The sequence below is a fragment of the Eleutherodactylus coqui genome, chromosome 7 (assembly GCF_035609145.1).
Source record: "Eleutherodactylus coqui strain aEleCoq1 chromosome 7, aEleCoq1.hap1, whole genome shotgun sequence".
Classification (NCBI taxonomy): domain Eukaryota; kingdom Metazoa; phylum Chordata; class Amphibia; order Anura; family Eleutherodactylidae; genus Eleutherodactylus; species Eleutherodactylus coqui.
The window spans coordinates 81014791-81029101 of NC_089843.1; positions in this window are offsets into that span (position 1 = coordinate 81014791).

Sequence of the window (14311 nt, forward strand, 5' to 3'; positions counted from 1 at the left end):
CAGGGCCAGGCTTTTATAGGAAGTGCAATCAAGAACAGAGGCAGGGTCAGGAACAGGAGGGCGGAACTAGATAACTGCAATCAGGCAAAAGGCATGCAGGGGAACTGTCCAGCAGGGAAGGCTACTGGCAGGAGTGCAGGAGGTCCCAAGTCCCATTACTGACAATCATAATATATAATTAGGTTGAATGCTCTGGTGTCACATCTCCTTCATACATGAACTCAAATGGGACTCGCAGACAGATATAAACAATGACTGACAAACACACAAAACACTCACCTAACATGTCTGCATGCATAAACAGATAATAATCATTAATAATGATGGATAAGTATCTGCCTGTATTTCTCAGCATTGAGGACACCATTAATTCTGACCAAATCCCCAATTCCATTTGCTGAAATGCAGCTCCAAATTTGCAAGGAGCCTCCATCCTACTTCACTGTTGCTTACAGACACTCGTTATTGTACCGCTCTCCAGCCCTTCAGTGATGAAACTGCCTTCTGTTACAGCCAAATATTTCACATTTTGACTCATCAGTCCAGAGCACCTGGTGCCATTTTTCTGCACTCCAGTTCCTATGTTTTTATGCATAGTTGAGTTGCTTGGACTTGCTTCTACATCAAAGGTATGGCGGCTTTTTGGACACAACTCTTCCAGGAAGTTCACTTTTGGCACAATATCTCTGAACAGTGGATAGGTGTACCTAGGTCCCACTGGTTTCTGCCAGTTCTGAGCTAAAGGCACTACTCGACATCTCTCGATTTTGAAGGGAAGTAAGCATAATGTGTCTTCCATCTGCTGCACTAAATTTCCTTGGCCGACCAATGCATCTATGGTCCTCCACATTGCCTGTTTCTTTGTGCTTCCTCAAAGGAACTTGAACAGCACATCTTGTAACCCCAGTCTGATTCACAATCTTTGCCTGGTAGAGACTTTGATGATGCAGTATAACTACCTTGTGTCTATTGCTCTGCTCAGTCTTGCCATGGCGCAGGACCTGTGACTTTAAACTGTGTTCCACAACCTCAACTTTGTAGCAGGTTTTGGATGTTCCTCACCCAGTTTTAAGCCTCCTACACAGTTGTTTCTGTTTCAGTTAATGGCTGTATTTAAATAATGATCATTATCACCTGTTAGGTATAGTTGGTTAATCCTACACCTGACTATAATTCTATAAAATCCCTGACTTTGTACAAGTGTTCCTAGAACAATTGATGCTGTTTTAAAGGCAAAAAGTGGTCACAGTGAATACTAATTTGGTTTAGATCTCTCTTTTCTTCATTCACTTTGCATTTAGTTAATTGACAGAAATAATCTAATAACACTTTTATTTTCGAACGCATTCTTTATTTTTTCACACCTGCCTAAAACTTTTGCACTGTACTGTATAAAGCAAATAACCATCCAAGACTAATCAGGGACATGTAGCTAACAGATGATTGCAGCCTGGAATAAGGAACAAGACACAGAACTCGGTATAGTGGTCCAGGTCTGAAGACATACTAGGTATCACAGTCAGACCTTTGGGCAGGTGAATGAACCAATTGTGTTACTATAAGCTCTGGCTCATGCCAAAATAAAGGGGTTGCCTCACTTCTATTTTTTTTGCTGTAGGAAACAGGCAGCTCCATACATCGCACAGTGGCCCAGGTTGCTACAGCAGGCCGAGTCCACTGAAGTGTAGCACCATCCTGGACAACTACGCAGTGTATAGAGTCATCTGCTTCCGGCAGCAAAACAGCTAAAGTGGGGCAACCTCATTAAACTAAAGGATTTTGAGATATTCACTTCAAAACCCCACTTATGGGGTTATAGACGGGCACAGGGTTTGTCAAGGCCATCTCTAGTAGTAACTGATGAAGGTTTTTAGATTATAGCATAGTATACAGAATTGTAGTACTATTTGTTCAGCCGGGTATTTCTTTTCTAAAGTGAATGCTTAATTTAACCCCAGCTTGCTTTCCTTGGATTTTTATCGCTGCTGTTGCACACCACCGATTCAGTCTTACTGCTCCTTCCCTGGTCCCAGGCAGCACATCTCCTGCTCCCTGAGTCCTTTCTCCTGAATCCAAAAATTGTACTGTTTTATATCAGACCATCGACCAATCACTCAGTGTCAAGTGAGCATGCTCAGTTCTGTTGTGCTGATTTCTGGCACGCTACAGTTTTGGCACAATTTATAGCACATCTTTCGTATTCCATCTCTATAGCAACACTACACATTGGTGTGGGTCTCTATCAAAGAGACAGGCAGGGAAATTGTGGTCAAGAAACAAGCTGAGGTTGGGAGTGGAGAAGTCAGGAAAAGCTGGATGAGACTGGCACAGATCAAAAACCAGGAGATCAATCACAAACAGCTCTGGCACCTTTGCTTAGTAGGACATTAATTACTCAGGCACCCTCCAGTAGAGCCTATCTGGATTTACTAGAAACTGGAAATCTAGATATGTGCACTGGCCTTTCAAGAGGCCCGCCATGTGTGTGCACCCTTCGGGCAGCAGTGACAGTCGGGGGTCTGAGGAAGAAGGACACAGCACCTTGCCACAGGTCACATGAGGGACACAGCGCTGACAATGACCAATGGCAGGAGGAGGTAAGTGATGTAATTGACTATGAACAGTGGCCATAACATGAACAGAATGCAAAGAGGTAAAAGAAAAAAAAAATATCTTGGTCCTTAAAGGAGTTTTCCAGGTGCAAAACTATTGCTGACCAATAGTAAATTGGCAGGGGTCTGCTACTCTGGACCCTTGCCAATCAGCTGATGAGATGCTACTATGTATGACCAGAATTCTCAAAGCACCCCATTCATAGCGCAGTGGCCCAACTTGGCATTGCAGCTCTCTTTCATTGAATTGTAACATGTCCCATTGTATATGCCGTTCAATTTGCAGGCAGCATATTGTATAGTCAGAGTTGCTGAGCAGATTGATGTATGAAAAGATTTAAGGTTTATACTTTAGTATAAAAGTATAACTTGCATTTTATTCTTTTAAACCCCTGCTCTTTCTATGCTTGAGGCCCCTGTCACACAAGTGAAGCGCTGTTCGGCCGCCCGCATTGCGGCCAAAAAATGAACAAGGGAAGGCCGTGACCTGTTTGCGGCTACAATTCACGTTTTCTTATCCATTCACATGGCTGGGTGCGGCATGTATATGCTGCATCCTGAAATTCCTTCGGCCAGCATAAATTCTCAGCATGGCTTCTCTTATTTAAATAGAGCTAGCTGACATGCTTTAGCAGCGCTAGCTGCGGCTAAACTCCCACCTCCTCCTTTGGGCAGTGCCAATTAGTGACTGACAGCTATCTCTGTGCACACGAACACAAAGAAGGCTGTTCATCAGTGATAGAACCACCCACTGAACCCCTAAGTCCAGAAAGAGCAGGGAGTAAATAAATAAAATATAAGCTATAATTATTCGATTCCCCCCCTCCCCCCCCTAGTGGAAGTGCAGTATACAGGATGGCCTGCCTAGGGTGTTAGACAGAGCCATTCTGCTGCTTGCAGAGAGGAAACGCCTATGGGTGCGGCAGGATCTAACATAAAAGTCTGTTCCTGTCACACTAAAGAGGGAGAGTACCAGCGCAGCAGAACTAGGGGGTGGAAGCTGGAGGACCTATGTGGACCTGTTTTGGATCCGTCACCCAGTCTGACGGAGGGGGACACCCTTCAGACGCCCCGCGTGGGGTTAGTGACGGCAACCCTGTCCGTTGCAAACCCTGCACTGTGATATGCTGTGATGTGTAATAAAACTGTCAGGCACCAGATTTAGGCCTCGGTCAGACGACCGTTTTTTGCCGCGATTTGCGGATCGCATGTCGGATGCGCAACCGCAAATCGCGTGACCGGGGCCGATGATTCGCCGAAAAATCTGCAGCTAGCAGCGTTTTCAGCAAAACGGGCCCGATTAAAGGAGCGCTGTCCAACCCATTGAAATTCAATGGAGCCGGCAATACAGGAATTTTCGGGAAGGGCTTAAAAATATAAGCCCTTCCCTGAAAATCATCCTAAAATGTGTAAAAAAAAAAAAATATATATACTCACCTTGTCCCTGCAGCCAGAGTTCAGCCGCGGCCGTCCGGCAGTTCTCCTGAACTGCTGTGTGTAGTATTCAGCAGGCGGGGATTTAAAATCCCCGCCTGCTGAATGGGCTGCCTCTGATTGGTCACAGCCCTCACCAATCAGAGGCAGCTCTCACTCACCCATTCATGAATTCATGAATGGGTGAGTGAGTGCTGCCTCTGATTGGCTGAGCGCAGGGACCACTCAGGGGCAGCTCTCAGCTGTCATTCAATAGCTGAGAGCTGCCCCTGATTGGTCCTTGCGCTGAGCCAGAGGCAGCCCATTCAGCAGGCGGGGATTTTAAATCCCCGCCTGCTGAATACTACACAGAGCAGTTCAGGAGAACTGCCGGCCGGCCGCGGCTGAACTCCGGCTGCAGGGACAAGGTGAGTATATATATTTTTTTAATTTTTACACATTTTAGGATGATTTTCAGGGAAGGGCTTATATTTTTAAGCCCTTCCTGAAAATTCATCCCGCGCTCGCCGGCAGCTCATTGCTTTCAATGGAGCCGGCTGTATTGCCGGCTCCATTGAATTCAATGGGCGAACATCGTTCTTCTCTGCCACAGCTGTTACAGCTGTGGCAGAGGAGAATGATCTTTGTAGTATATGTTCTCAATGGGGTCGGCGCTGCTGCCACCGGCCCCATTGAGCGCATATATAGAACACAAGGAATCGCAGAACGCAGATAGGCGCGATCTGCGATTCCTCATGTCCTATAATTTATCGGACATCCGCATAAAAAGTGGCCATGTGACCGATCCCATTGCGAAGCAATGGTTCTATATATGCGCAGATCGCATGCGCAAATCGCACGGGAAAACACCCATCTGACCGAGGCCTTAAAGAGAAGTGAAGTCTCCTGGAGCCTTTTCTATACCTGTGGTACAGGTGAGAAACCCCCTTGCCACATATATATCTGCTTAGCTCTTTCTGCTCTATAATATTGCAAATCAGACACCATGTTCACTACAGGAGCACTAAACCTAGAAATTAATGATTAAATTGAACACAAAAAATGTGTCCGCATTGCACTGATCCTGAAGAAACAGTATTGTGCAAATCTTGTACAGAACACAGGAGGTAAATTGCCCCTTCATCCTTTCCATATTCAGCTGACGGGTGGTTGAGGGGCTGGTTTTGACAAGGCTTTTTCGTTCCTAGTCTCCAATTTTGACAGACCACAGGGAAATGGGCTTCTTTTGCATCCAGGTGCCCTACAGCCAGAAAAAGTGTTGTGAGGTGAATGGGAACAATAGCAGATCTATTTGGAATTAACTGTTTCCAATCCAGTTTCCCTGCCGCTCGCTCATTCCTCAGCTCTTATTTATTTTGGGTGGGAAAGCACGTTGTGGATTCCTCGGAATTACTCAATAGAGACACATAAAAATGATGTTGTGATGATTTTATTAGCAATTTTTTGAAAAGTAAACATGAGTTAATATATATATTCCATATATATATTGTACATATGCAGAAGAGAACTCTGACATCGTAGCTCTTTTCTGAATAGTGTTAGAAACATGTTTTGGACCTCGTCCGACATGGTAGCTATGCATAAAAAAATCTCAATGTCAGATAAGGTCTGACACTGGATCGGAAAGGGTTAATATTTTAATTGTCGTTAAAATCACAGGAGAGGAGAAGATTAAGAAGGGAATTGCTGGAATTGTTTTTATTTTTGTGTTTTAGCTACATTTACTGTTCCTTCATTTTAATTACTAGCTGTAATATAGCTCCTTCCTTTAATACAGACTGCTGCTTCTTAACCACTCAAAGAAATTCTGTGTCTGAAACACGGGGCCCGATACATACTTACATGTAAAATAATATTTTCTGTAAACCATATAACATGCCTGCTATAGTAGGTAAATCACCATTTCCAAACACTCTACTTAGAAATTCAATGTAGGCTGCCTGGCAATGGGTTTCAAAAAGACTTGCACGCACCTCCCTTAAGTATTTGGAACCAGAAGAGTCCAAGAAAATGCTTGAAATTATTAATATGTACTGCTGGTTTTATGAGAGCCGAATTACTAGAATTTCATTCAGCTGTACGTATAAATGTTAACACAGCAATATTACCTGGAATGCAATTTGGAGATCTGACTGTGAGGGTTGTTTCATGTGAACTACCAATTTTGCAGAAAATATATTCCTAGTGGTGATGGTCCTGTGTAGCTAATTCTTCTTTCAATTTTGTTTTATGAAGTGGGAAAAGAGGCTGAGCAGAAAATACCCTGGGGCCTCATGTACATGCTGAAAAGGTCTGCCCAAAGCACTACATAAGTTCTAAGTGAGAAGTGCAGCCTGAATGGCCAACAGGCATATAAAATCATGTGAACCTGTAACGCCTGGAAGTGGAAAAATAATTTACTTGTTCTATCTCTTGGTACAAAAATATATAGCCTGCGGCAACACAGAGTGAATGCAGTGCAATCAATTTCTCTCCCCTGCGGTAATACGAAACACAGCACGATTTATATCCTTGGTAAAGGGGAGCTATGTTATGGTGCTATACAAGGAGGCATGAACAGGATAAACCTATAGTAATGGTAAAAAAAATTTCAGCTGTGGACCAGAAAATTTTATTCGCACAGTATGACACCTACACAAGGACGTTACTATTCACTTAGTGTATGGTAAATATAGGATTACAGTGAAATACCACAGATTGCATTTATAACTACAATTCTGTATTATTTTTTATTTAAAACAAATAAGTTTTTGGGTATAAATGAGATTCAAAGGACAAAAGGAGAACATCAGAACACAAAAGTTGTTAAACACTCAGTGCTGTGTGCGCAAACGGTTGGCTGGTTTAGACAATGCACCCGCCCACACAGCGCTGAGTGTTAAGAAACTTGTGACGGAAAACGGCATGACACCCTTGCCTCATCCGCTGTATTCACCTGATCACGTTCCGTGCAACTCTTTTCACGACTGCCTTGAGCAGTAGAAAAGGAAAACATGTTTTACCGCTGCACGTTGTTTGTAGGAATCGGCCATCACGAAGTAGGCGAAAGACTGAACAACTTGTTGAAAAAAAATAATAAAAATTACTGGATATGAACAGAACCTTCCCCAACAATGATGGCTGGCATACCACCTCAAAGATATCCACCTAGCAACAGAAGTCGGTACTAGTAACGCCTTGCCTATCAGAAGAAGATCCCTGTTTTCTTTAGGGCACCTCCTCGTATTCTGCATTAACTGTATGGGGTAAACCAATCACTATGGGCATAAATTGTATTTTTTTATGCTAGCACTAGAGATGAGCGAACGTACTCGTTTCGAGTAATTACTCGATCGAGCACCGCGATTTTTGAGTACTTCCATACTCGGGTGAAAAGATTCGGGGGGCGCTGGGGGCCGGGGGGAGGTGTGGCGGAGCTGGGGGTAGCAGCGGGGAATAGGTGGGAGCCCTCTCTCTCCCTCTCCCCCCCACTCCCCGCTGCAACCCCCCACTCACCCACGGCGCCCCCCGAATCTTTTCGCCCAAGTACGGAAGTACTCGAAAATCACGGCGCTCAGGCGAAAAAGGGGCGTGGCCGAGTAGGTTCACTCATCTCTAGCTAGTACCCATTCATGTAAATGAAGCTCCTGTTCGGTAACTCGGTGTTTTGCTGTACACTTCCTAGGTATAAATAGCTTTTCCTATACATTTCTGTGAGGTTGATCACTCAGCCTTTACACGTGTTCATGAGGCTATTATGAATAAACACAGAATATGGGTCACTTAAAAAAAAACAACCAGGAAAGTGGATTTTTTTATTCTATCGGTCAATCTATTGCTGGGGACTAATTATTCTTTCTGTCTCAAAGTGTAGGAATAAATAGAAACCTGTTGAAATGGAGACCTATTGGTTTCCGTTTCAGCAGATTTCACCAATATAGGTGAATCGTTCCGTCCAGGGGTAGTGTCCCCTTTGACAAGCCGCAACTGACCAGCTACATGGAAGCACTCCTCCTGAGATAAAAACGCAGGGACTTCACTCAAACTTCATTGCTTAGTACAAACAAAAATGGATGTCTAGCGTGAGGTCAGTGGATAATATTCCAATACTTTTATTTCCTTATATTAAAAACACTAGACCAAAAATGCTTTAATTTTGATGACCACTGATGCGTTTTGGACAATGTGTCGTAGCCCTCATCAAATGGCCGCTCACACATATTTATAGCCGCTAAACGAATAAGTAATTAACGTAAATACCTGATAATCTGACAAGCTTGCATACGTCCATCTTGACTGTCAGCGAATAGTGGTGTCCTCATAATCACATGATTTAAAAAAGTTATTATATGACAGGTAAACGTCATTAAAGTTGTGTAATGTTGTAGCACACGTTTGGTTATGTTTTTGTTTTATTTTTTGGTTATTTTTGGTAAAATATTCAGAGTTAATTAGTTCATTTTCAATTTTAATATGTGCAAAACTGAAGTATTGGAATTTTGTCTCCAGACATCACGCTAGACATCAGTTTTTGTTTGTATTGTCATGTTCTCAAGGGTTCAGATATAAAGCATGATGGAAGTTCTGGACAGAGACAAGGACAAAATATGAATAGGCTCTAAGGCCTCAGTCAGGCGAGCGTTTCTTTTCACGCATGTTAGGCGTGTTTGTGATTCGCCTCTGTTAGAACCAATGCTTTTCAATGAAAGCGGTCACATATCTGTTTTTTAGAAGCAGAAAAAATGTGCACCTGCAAAAGATAGGACATGTGATTTCTAATGCGCCCGGTCACATGATTTTTTTCTACATGGAATGTGCGTTTTTTGTTTCCCCCCCCCCCCCCCGCGTCTATAATGCACGAAAACTTCGCTTGTCTGGCAGTCCTAACAATGTATTAAACAGACTTTATAAAAGTTTTCCAACCAGATTTGTTTGTTTATTTTTTTCTACTTTTACTATTTTTGCATTAAAGGCGGATTATTTACTGGAGAAATGTATTTTATTTTTGTTTAGTTTAAACCCTTGTTTTAATTTTTAAAATAACCTTTAGTTTTTTTCTTTTTTTGCAACCCCCTGATAGCTTCCGTTGTGAAATGTATAACTGTCTGTCAATAAAACACTATTATAATAGGTAAATGCAGGTGGCAGGTTTGGTGGCCTTCATTAGGTCACTGACTGCCCTGACAACTTATTAATACTTTGCAATTGTGTCATGGGGAGCCCCGCCCTCAGTTAAAGGGGTTTTCCAAGTCAATAAATTCTTTCATAGGATTTCAGGCAGAGTAGGAATAACTGAGGGCTACTTAGAGACAGTGGTGTCTGGTGTTAGGGTCAGTGTCAGTGAGAGATTAGGTAAAGAAGCAGGGAGAGCTAGTGTTAGACTAGATTATCATTTCTGTGCCATAGCATCTGCTCCAGACTCCACTGTCAATTTCTTATCCTCATCATCTGTTTTCCATCACATTCTGCCCCTGTCATCTAATGGCGAGTCTTTAGTTTTCCATTACATGCTACTTATCTTTTTAATTACGACAGTCTAGTTGTTACACTCTTTGGCTCTACTGTAAGTTCTGGGGGGGGGGGGGGGGGAATGGACAATCTTTTAATTTGGGAAAGAAGTATATAAAGGAAATGAACCTAAAGTGGCTGTTTCTTTCAAGTCATTTGAAAATAAGCTGATCACGGGGTGTGCTTCTCCTGAAACGAGGTCAGCTGTCTTCTATAGGAGAACCTGGCAATATCTTCTGATCTTTGCTTCAAAACTAAAATGTGCACAGCAATTCTCTAGGAAGCCTAATCATTCCTCAAAAACTTTAGAATGTTTGTATGGTTCCCTATGAAAATTGATATGTATTTACCTTGTACGTTGCAAAACAAGGTCTGCCTAGAGCAGAATGTCCCATTCAAGCATCCAAGACCTTTTCTATGGGAGTCTGCATATTGTTAAAAACATCTGCTAATGTGCCATTGGTAATGACAGCAACCTCCCGCTGTATTGAGTCTTTGAGGAAGTCAATTGTTCACGGCTTATTGTTTTATACCCAGGTTTATTGTGTAAACTGCACAAGAAGAAATCAGGTGGCATCAGATCTGGTGGTCCACAGATTTTTTTAAACTAATTAGTCACCAAAATAACTTTCTTTCAAGTTTTTAATTGTTTAAATGACCTTGTTCGAAAGTATTTACAAACAATAAACACATGCAGTTCATGTTTATGGCATACTGAGTCAAACGCCTCTTTGGTGGTTGCGTCTCAACCACTGAAAAGTCAGCTTAAACAAGTGCACGATATTTTCGCTTCACACTAAAAGATTATTGCTCACTTTTGCTCGATTGAACGAATGTTGAGCGATAATCGTTGTATGTAAAAGGGCCTTTAGAAAAGCTTTATCTGTCTACTGAGTTTGGAACGTTTGACTGTATCAGTTCCAAAGCGCACAGCTAAGAGAGAACAGTAGTTTCAACATCACAGGTACAGTCCACTTAGGTGTGAAGGTTTGATAGACATGAAGAGGAAGATTCATGAAACTGTCTAAAAAAAATTTGTCTTGGTTGCCTACAGCCACCAATCGCAGCTCAACTTTAGTTCATCATAGTGTTCTTGAAAAATGAAAGCTCCTCTGTGATTGATTGCTACGGGCAACAGAGACAGTTGTTCTTTTAGACAGTTTTCATAAATTTGCTCCATAATCTTCGCCAATTTTCACAGGGAAACATACAAAAATTAAACATTTATTGAGGAATGTTTGGCTTTTTTAGCAAAAGAATCACCCTGTATTGATATGTATTGTATTAGTATATATGTATAGGGCGTGGTGTATATGGCTTGCACCAAAGTTATTGTGTGTTTTAGATTACTTTGCAAATGGGAAAATGGAACAATACCTCTGCAGCGCTACCTTTCGGAAGGCAGCATTCCTGCAAGTCAATGTCAGACTCTTTAGACAAGCCTTAGAACAATGACTGGGAATTGTAAGCCAAAGCCAGAATAACCATACACAGACAGCTGTTTTGGGGTGATTGACCTTCATCAGTGGGCAGTAGGTTTCTGGCTTGGCTAGTGAGAGGCTTATAGACATGGGTCAGGAAGGGTATAGTTTCTCCTTATTGAGAGAAGAAGGTGAGTGACTTATAAAGCATTTTCTTATGGAAAATATTACCCAGAGGAGCATCGATGGCCTTATAAGTCTCCTCACACACCTTCTAGGTGCTCTCCCTAAGGAGAAACAATACCTTAGATTCTTTTTGTATGTTCTTCAACAGCTTTGAAATCTGTTTAGACAAAAAAGTGTAGATGAGAAAAGCAGTAAAATGTACCATATATTTTAAAGCTGTGCAACATTTTTTTGTGCAAAATCCTGGTGAAATGCACCAGTTGTGAGGTGTAAGGAAACAGTCTAGTATGCTTTGGTGGAGGTCACGTTGCCATTATGGGCAACAAACGTATTGCATACTGATGATGAATTAGTAGCGTCTTTAAATACGTCTAGAGATGTCCGGTCACTTTGTACTCTACTCATCTACCGGGGTGAGATTGCAAGATATTATGTGACATTTTAAGACGTCGCAATATTTAAATCTGCCTAAAAGCCTCATAAATTTTTTCTCTCCATTTTAAAGAAGTGAACTATGAAGCATAAACCAGCCAAAAGGTGCACAGCCCTACTTACACAAAAAAATATGACTTATTGACTAGAAAAAGGGTTTGATAAATTCCCCCTATAGCTATAATATCCACAGCTCTATTCAAGCGCAGAATTTTAAAACTTGTTTTGCCAGCATAATTATGGAATTTGCCTTTTATTGGAATCAATAAGCTAGTAAAACTGTTTCAGCCAACTGGCTTGAGACTGCGCACATTTCTATCTCTGAAATAGCCCACAAAATATCTCCAATTAAACAATACTATAATAGCTGGCTGCACTGTTCCCTCTGGTGGGAAACCATGGAATACATTCTAACACTATGAAATCATCTGAAAATGATGTGAGAGCAGAAAAATGTAAATCATCATACAAGAGGCAGCTACATTACTAGGGCTATTAGGAAGAAATGTGTGTAATGCTTAAACACAATTCACATATATACCATCAATAGCTTGAACTCCATCCAGAATAAAGCAAGGACTACATGATGATGATCAATGTGCAATAGGATTGCAAGTCCTATTAACACAAATGGGCCTCCAATTAGCAAAGTGATCACTGCTGTGAAGAATCCAGTTCTATAGCCAATCCCCTCCAGGCTGTGAACTCTGAGCAACTCTGGGTCCCAACAGTCAAGCAAGCAGACATTTACCCTCTTGTCCAGTGGATATGGGATATCTTATATTAGTAAGAAAAAAACATTAAAGGATGCGTTTACAAGTAGCGAGTTTGGGGCGGATTTTCCTCAGTGGAAAATCCACACCAAAATCTGCATCAAAATCCATGTAATTGGTAAGGATTAGAGATGAGCGAGCGTACTCGGAAAAGCACTACTCGCTCGAGTAATTTGCTTTATCCGAGTATCGCTGTGCTCGTCCCTGAAGATTCGGGTGTCGCTGCGGCTGACAGGTGAGTCGCAGCGGGGAGCAGGGGAGAGCGGGCGGGAGAGAAAGATCTCCCCTCCGTTCCTCCCCGCTCTCCCCTGCAGCTCCCCGCTCCGTGCCGGCACCCGAATCTTGAGGGACGAACACAGCGATACTCGGATAAAGCAAATTACTCGAGCGAGTAGTGCTTTTCCGAGTACGCTCGCTCATCTCTAGTAAGGATTTTGGTGCAGATATGCAGCAGACTTCACCCCTTCAATGAAAACCTGCTGGGGATTTGCATCAAAGTCTGCATCAAAATCCACAGCAAATAGTTTACAGAATATCCTGCGGATTTTAGTGTGGATCCACAGTAAAATCCGCCACGTGTGAATGCACCCTAACTCACAATTTTCTAACAGGGTATTTGGGATTTCCTATACCAAACTATCTCTTTAATACACCAGAAATGGTGTTGGGCCACACTGGGTATTAAGAGGAAAAAAAAGTCACAGAGGAGAATTTATAAGGTGATTAAAGGGCTGAGAAAAGTTGGCCAGGCTAAGTGGGATTGGATGTGGTCCATGGTAAATTTATTAAATTCAAAGACAGAAAATGCAAAGTGCGACACAAATCTGTGCCTGCTTGTAGCGGGCATCACTTTATTTTCTGGCTTTACTGTAGACCCAAATGCACCAAATATATCAATAATAAAAGTGGATTTGATGATAATTCTCCTTAGATGATTGTTCAGAAGAAGACAGGAGGGGGAAGAGACTGAGCTACCACAGAGCCCGTCTGATAGAATGGACTGTGAACAGTGTTCTGTAGCTTCTAAAGTGCTGGAATATATGCAAGTTGTGAGGGCTTAGTCACACAGGCGTTTGTAAGCCTGATTTGCAGGTGCGCTTGCGATCTGCGAATATATATACCCAATGCTTTACAATGGGAGCGGTCACATGTCCGTTTTTTATGCGGATGGACCGAAAATTATATGTCACAATGATTCGCAGAACGCATGTAACTGCGTTCTGCGCAAATCGTTGTTCTTGTATATGCACTCAATGGGGCCGGTGGCAGCAGCACCGACCCATTGAGAACATATGCTAAAGATCGTTCTCCTCTGCTACAGCTGTGACAGAGGAGAATGATGTTCTCCAATTGAATTCAATGGAGCCGGCAATACAGCCGACTCCATTGAAAGCAATTGGCTGCCAGCAAGCGCTGTATTAATTTTCGGGGAATGGCTTCAAATATAAGCCCTTCCCTGAAAAGCATCCAAAAAAAGTGTAAAAAATATATATATACACTCACCTTTTTGCAGCTGCCGGGGATCAGCCACGTCCCGCCGGCTCTTCTGCTGAACTGCTTTCTATAGTATTCAGCAGCCGAGGATTTAAAATCCCCGCCTGCTGAATGGGCTTCCTCTGATTGGTCCCAGTCCTCAGCCAATGAGAGACAGCTCTCACTCACCCATTCATGAATTCATTTTTTTGGATGCTTTTCAGGGAAGGGCTTATATTTGAAGCCCTTCCCCGAAAATTAATACAGTGCTTGCCAGCAGCCCATTGCTTTCAATGTAGACGGCTCCATTGAATTCAATGGGCGAACATGGTTCTCCTCTGCCACAGCTGTGGCAGAGTATAGTGGGTAGCGCCCGTGTGACCGAGCCCTTTAGGCTGATAAATGCTGCTAGCAGCGGTTTTTTCAGCCGTGACGCTGGCTTTGGTCACGCAATTTTTTTGTGCGCATCAATTTTGCCACAAAAAAAATCACG